Here is a 7,242-nt window from a genome sequence, read left to right as displayed (position 1 = left end):
ACCATGCTTAAGATGGCATATGAGGCTACCAAACTGAGCTAAAACATAACACCTATTCTTCACCCGATTTCGCAAAATAAATTGCCAAACATGACATTGTCTAGCTGTGTATATACTTAAAAATCTTCTAAGTCTATGAGCTGAATTTGATTCCAAGTTGTATTTCTAGGCGATTAGAAATGTTGGTTAGCAATGTTATTTTTCTACATCAAGTATTTCATTATCATCTACAAAGTTCATATTCCAAACTTTATTTAAGCGCCATATATATGTTCTATAGTATTTTTGTTCAATAAAAATTAGTTTTAAACCCAACTTGATACATATGAGTTATGGAATAGCTTATCATTTAATATTTTTATTGATCATCTAAAGTTATAAAAATATTATCTACACCTTCCATCATATGCATTATCACATAAACATGATGCTCACGACATGGTCTGGTAATTTGTTCAGGGCATAACACCGTGGGTGTTACATAAATCTCTAGAACTTTAGTGTCACTTGGAATAAGATAAACAACAGCTTAGACCTTCTCATGTCATATCCGTTAATTACCTAGACTTAGATCAAGCATTCACTACCCACGAGTTTCAAGTTCAGAGTAAATCTTTATATCAAATTAGTTGTATCCAAAACTCAGGAGAATTCGAGGCTGAAAACTAGGTACTTGAAAGGAATTACAATAGAGCAACTATTCATCATTTTCATTTAAGAGATTATTCTGAGTCCTCTTTATTTTTTCAACTCTTAAAAATAAATTAAAGCAAACCAGACACATCTTTTATTTTGTTTTTAATTTTACTAGATCACACATTATTACTGTAACTATATATATTTATTATATAGATAACTTTTTATTTTGTTTCATTTATCAAATTTTTTAACTATGGAAAAGAAACTAAAATTAAGACAAAAGGGGAAAAGAATACTTACTTGGATACACGGGAGTGCTTCTCCCCCAAGCTAGCTCTTTAGGTGAGGGTTCGGTGTTGTAAGTCCTTCGATCCTGACTTCTTAGTGAAGTTCATTGATCAAGTACCTCGGTTTGCTCTAAAGATGAGAATTCTTGAGGTGGTGCCTCTAATGGTGATATCACCTTCTTCTGCCAAACTTGCCTTGGTTTTCAGTTTGATTTTTGTTTAGCAGGTTTAGAATCTTTACTTGTAGAAATTGAGGAGTTGAATGTCTTCTCCCACACTTTGCTTGAAGTGTGTCCTACTCATAAAACAAGGTAGAGATCGATCAAGTGCATGGGCTCTATTGGTGGAAGAACACCAACAGAACCAAAAAAATTACTTATTCCTCTCTAACCTTAGGCACATTGAACAAGATGAAGTTGATGTTATGTGTTTTGTTCAATTACAACATGGTAGATAAGATTAGAAGATTATTTAAGTTCATCTGGTAGAAAAGATTGAATCGCTTACCCTACGGAAGGATTGTTTATCTTTACATAATGTATCAAACTTAATATGATTATGACTTATCATTTTTCAGAGATAGGATGTGCAATATTTTAGCTCATTTAGTTAAAACTATGAGATCAAGAAAGTGGTGCTAGGAACAAGCTTAAAGAGCAAGACATGTTGAGCAAATCAGGTCTGATCAGGTAAATTATAACTCAAATATTTTGTTTCTTATTTATGTGCCTACTAGAATTAGACAAAAACTTTTAAAATGACGACCATTTACCTTAGGATGTTACCTTTGTCATTGGAGCGTGATGACACCATGTGATGAAGGGTTGATGACTCATGATGGTCCTTCCTATTTGCTTGAAGTTTTCCTTGTTTCGCTAGCCTCGCAGTATGAGTTGTTCACGAGCTTCTTGTCTCCTAGATTGCATCCTTTCTTTCTCATCCTTTTGTTATGCCATCTTCTTGCTCTTCGATCTTTTGACACCATGTTAGACCTTCTTCCCCACTCATTGTTTTATGCTTGTAAAGGAGCAAAGGATTAGTGGACAACATATACCCGAAAGAATATACAATTTTGAAATATGGGTTGTTTGTCTAGAATTTTATAATTTTCCCCTATGCTAATGAAAAGATAGTCGGGGACCTAATACCAGGGTACCCAACGAGGTGGAACTAATAACCATCGAACGTTGATACTTCCGGTCAGACGAGAACACTACTGCGCTTCTTGCCCAAACGCTAGAAGACTGGTTCCGCCTCGCTCGACAACCGAGGGCTGGCTCCACCTTGCCCGACCACCGAGGGCTGGCTCCACCTCGCCTGACCCCCAAGGACTAGGCTCCGCCTCGCCCAATGGCTAAGGACGGGCTCCGCCTCACCCGACGTCTAAGGGTAGGCTCTGCCTCGCCCAACGACTGCACCCTGATCCTTCATAAAGACGAGCACAGGGTACGACAGGACAATCAAGTCAACCATAGTATCGAGGGCCATGCCCTATACAACTACAGGGAGGCACCACCAGGACACAATGGGACGGGCGCTTTAAGCCATTTCCGACCTAACAGTGCCCAAACAGTGTTCTAGGCGCTGACTTTTGTCCCACAGTGTTGTAGGCACCGCCATCAGCCCTCGGACGTGGATACTAACACAAACATACGACAACCACTATGATCCAAGATAGAATTCACATCACCTACAGTGACGGACGTACGGTCACTTCCCCGTCTACTCCCCGAAGGGTCGCAACTTGGCCCTCTGACACACAGCACCCTCCGCCGGCGCAGGATGGGATGCACCCACTTACTGACAGAAGCCAGGGCATGGCCCTATAAGGATCAGCAAACACGCCATCCCTAAGATGGTCTACCATGTGAGCAGGGTAGACACACGGGAAAAGGAAGACCCGGCTCCCCCGAAGGACCTTCTCCACCTTTGGTTTTGTCCTCTTGCTCCCATCTATAACCCCTGCTCCCCCTTGGTCTATAAAAGGGTGGGCAGGGCACCTCACTAAAGGGACTGACTTTGGAGGGATCGATTCAACATAACACACAGCCAAGCAGTAACCGAGCTCTTGGTGGCCTTTTGACCTTTCCATCAGAGACTTGGGACCCGTCCCTCTCTCGACCGTTTGTACCCCCAACTACAAACCTTTTTTCGTACTAATAACACAAGCAGCAGCAAACTAGATGTAGGGACATTCAGCCTGAACCAGTATAAACCTTGTGTCCTTTAGTGCACCATCCGGGCCCAACGTGCAATAATTATAAATTTACTAGCCGGTGTTTATTCGAAACACCGACAGTTGGCACGCTAGGTAGGGGTCTTTGCGCATTCCAAATCAAGCCTTAGATGGCTAGCCATGCAATCAGCTAGGTTCTAGGCACACGCATGCATTTCAGTGACCTGGACATCATCATCACGGTGGGAGGAGAGTTGGCGTTGGCCCACGCCACCATCTAGTCTCTCCCCTCCGTCATCTTCAACTATGGGAGGCATGAGTGCCAGCCCGGCATCTCCCCTAGACCCCAGCCATCCAGGGAGGACCCACGCCACCTCACCCCCTCTCCGGAACACATCATATGGAGTGCCCCGATGGCGCTTCTGTTCGGTCTCCGCAACGCCACGGCGACCGTTAGCCACCTTGTGGCACAGCGCATGATCTCGTCCCCCGCGAATGAGTTCGTGGGGATGATCGAAAGCATCACGGAATCCCTCCACGGCCTCTTCATAGAGGGACCAGGGTTGAGCTCTAGCTCTGACTCTAGCAGGGGGAGCCATCACCCCTCCTAGGAATGTTTCATGGCGGGTACCCCCGAGGGACATGTCAAGATCGTCTCCACAGATGATGCTACCCCGGCAGGCAACCTCGGCGATGGATCTAAAGGGGAGATAGCGGCCCCACCTCATGTAGGGGTGGAGCATTTGAGAGCCCAAAAGTGGGAGATAGATGAAGCCGAACAATAGCTTGTTTGGGAGTACGCGGAGGTCGATCGAGAGATCGAACGCCACGGAGACGGTGGGCGCGCACGCGCCGTGGCCGGTGACATGAACCGAAGGATCATCACCGACGATGAAACCCTTCCTCACTTCACTTGGGCAAGCCAGAACATCACCGCCATAATGGCTTTGCTCCATGGCCTTTCAGAGGCCGCAATGCCCAAGGATCGTCGGGCCCACCATGAAATTCGCATGCTGCTTGAGCGTGCAGCAGCGCAGCAGGCAGAAAGCTCATTGTCTTAGCGACATGAGCTCGACACCAGCCGGCGTACGCCCTTGATGCATCGTGCCAGGGATGCATCAGTCCACCAAGCACCATAAGGCGTTGGGCAGCGCGCTGCGATCCTAGTACATCAACATCTTGGCCACAACCACGACGCACACAGCACCATCGACGCCCGCAGACGCGCCTACAGCGACCCAAGGGAAGGATCCCACCACAGTTATCATCCTCGATGTAGCAGACACTATGACAGCAGCAAGGACTGGAGCCTGAGCCCTGGCTTGTCAGGGCCTCAGGCCTTCAGCCGGCACATCCTCAATGCTGCATTCCCGCCAAGGTATCGACCACCTACCAATATCCCTAAATACTCTAGGAGACAAACCTCGGACTTTGGCTTTAAGACTATCGGCTTGCCTGTCAAGCCGGTGATGCGGATAATGATGACTTCATTATTCGCAACCTTCCACAGTTCTTGGCCGATTCGGCCCGGGCGTGGTTGGAACACCTGCCGTCCAACGTAATCTAGAGTTGGGCGGATCTGAATGAGATCTTTGTGGGAAACTTCCAGGTCATGTACAAACACCCTGGGAACCCATGGGACCTCAAGAAATGTCATCAGAAGGCCAATGAGACTCTTCACGTGTACATCCGGTGCTTCTCCCGGTAGTGCAATGAGCTCCCTAACATCACCGACACCGACGTAATAGGAGCCTTCCTGTCCAGGACGACATGCGAGTCCTTGGTTCATAAGCTAGGATGCAAGGGCCGACGAACCACCAAGGAACTCCTAGACATCATCACCAGCCACGCCTTAGGAGAGGAGGCGGTTAGAGCGATCTTCGATCGCCTCGAGGGCAAGGCAAGAAAGGATAAGGGTGCCAGCGAAGGCACCTCTAATCATTCCGCCAAAAGGAAGAAAAAGAAGCAATGGCGCGAGGACTCGGTTGTGGCCGCTGCTGATCGTAAGGATGGTCAGAAGCCCATGGAGGGCACTCCAAACCACTTCGAAAAAAATGCTCAAGGGGCCATGCTCGAACCACACTTTTTCCGTAAAGCATCCGCTCAAGGACTGCAGCCTCATACGGAAGTTCTTGTCCGGAAGCTCCAATAAAGGGGAGCAGGGGAAGGAACCTGCCCCCACTATGGACAACACCAAGGAGAAGGACGACAGCTTTCCAACACCAAATAGCTGCCTCATGATCTTCGGAGGATCAACGGCCTACGACTCCAAACGTCGTTAGAAGGTCACACGCCACCAAGTCTACACGGCCCAACCGGCCACACCTCCCTTCCTCTAGTGGTCAGAGTCCGCCATAACCTTCAATCGGACCGACCATCCGAATGTCATCCCGTACCCAGGAAGATATCCGCTTGTGGTCGACCCGATCGTCGGCCTGAAGCACCTCACCAAAGTACTGATGGATGGAGGCAGCAGCCTCAACATCATGTACGCAAAGATGCTCGATGTGATGGGCATCGACCACACGCACCTCCGCCTAGTCCAAGCGCCCTTCCACAGTGTCGTGCCCAAGAAGCAGGACATGCCACTCGGGCAAATCCATCTACCCGTTATCTTTGGGGATCGGTTAAATTATAGGACTGGGACCCTCACCTTCGAGGTGGTGGGGTTCCCTGGAATCTTCCACGCCATCCTAGGACATCCATGCTACGTGAAGTTCATGGCCATCCCCAACTATACGTACCTCAAGCTGAAGATGCTAAGCCCCATAGGGCCATCACCATCGGCACCTCCTTCCAACGCACCTACGAGTGCGAAGTGAATGTTGTGGCCACACCACAACAATCATTGTCTCCGGGGAACTCGCCGCCCTCAAGAAGGAGGTCGCCGAAGAAGCGCCCGACGCGAAGAAGTCGACTGGGTCGTTTGAATCGGTAGAGGGCTCCAAGGAGGTCCTCATAGATCCCGACAGCTCCGAGGGTAAAACGGTACACATTGGTACCACGCTCTCCTCTAAATAGGAAAGCTACTCGTCGACTTCCACCGCGACAACAAAGACATCTTTACGTGGAAACCCTTGGATATGCCAGGCATTTCGAGGGAGGTCACCGAGCATACCTTGAAAATCCATCGAGGCTCCAAGCCGGTGAAGCAACGCCTACGTCGCTTTGACGAGGAAAAGTGTAGGGCCATCAGTGAAGAGATAGCAAAACTGTCGGCCGCCGGATTCATCAGGGAAGTACACCTCCTAGAGTGGTTAGCTAATCCCGTTCTTGTATGAAAGAAGAGCGAGAAATGGAGGATGTTTGTTGACTACACGGGTCTCAACAAAGCATGCCCAAAGGATCCGTTTCCTTTACTGCGCACAGACCAAATAGTCGACTCTATCTCAGGGTGCAAAACCCTCTGCTTCCTTGATGCGTACTACGGCTACCATCAAATCATGATGAAAGAATCTGACCAGCTAGCGATATCTTTCATCACCCCCTTTGGATCATACTGCTATGTCTCAATGCTGTTCAGTCTAAAAAACGCTAGAGCTACGTACCAGTGATGTATGCTTAGATGCTTCGGGGACCTCATTGGGCGGACCATTGAGGCCTACGTCAACAACATCGTAGTTATGTCCAAATGGGCTGATCACCTCATCGCTGATCTTGAGCAAACCTTTGCGAAACTCTGAGCAAATAGCATCAAACTCAACCTCAAAAAATGTGTTTTCGAGGTCCCAAGGGGCATGCTGCTCGGCTTCATCGTCTCCGAGTGTGGCATCGAACCCAACCCAGAGAAGATTTTGGCCATCACGAGGATGGGCCCAATTTAGAACATAAAGGAGGTTCAATGAATTATGGGGTGCCTTGCTGCCCTCAGTAGATTCATCTCACGCCTCGACAAACAAGGTCTCCCCATTTATCGACTCTTGAAGAAAGCCGACCACTTTGAGTGGACGTCCGTGGCCTAGGAGGCACTTGACATGGTCAAATTGCTTCTGACAAGGCCTCCAATCCTAGTTCCTCCAAGCAACAGAGAACCCCTCCTGCTATACATAGCAGCCACCATGCAAGTAGTCAACGCTGCCTTGGTAGTGGAGCAGGAGGAAGAGGGGCACGCGCTCAAGGTGCAGCGCCCTATGTACTTCA

Source organism: Miscanthus floridulus, chromosome 7 (assembly GCF_019320115.1).
Source record: "Miscanthus floridulus cultivar M001 chromosome 7, ASM1932011v1, whole genome shotgun sequence".
Taxonomy (NCBI): Eukaryota; Viridiplantae; Streptophyta; class Magnoliopsida; order Poales; family Poaceae; genus Miscanthus; species Miscanthus floridulus.
Note: the sequence above shows the minus strand (reverse complement) of the source record.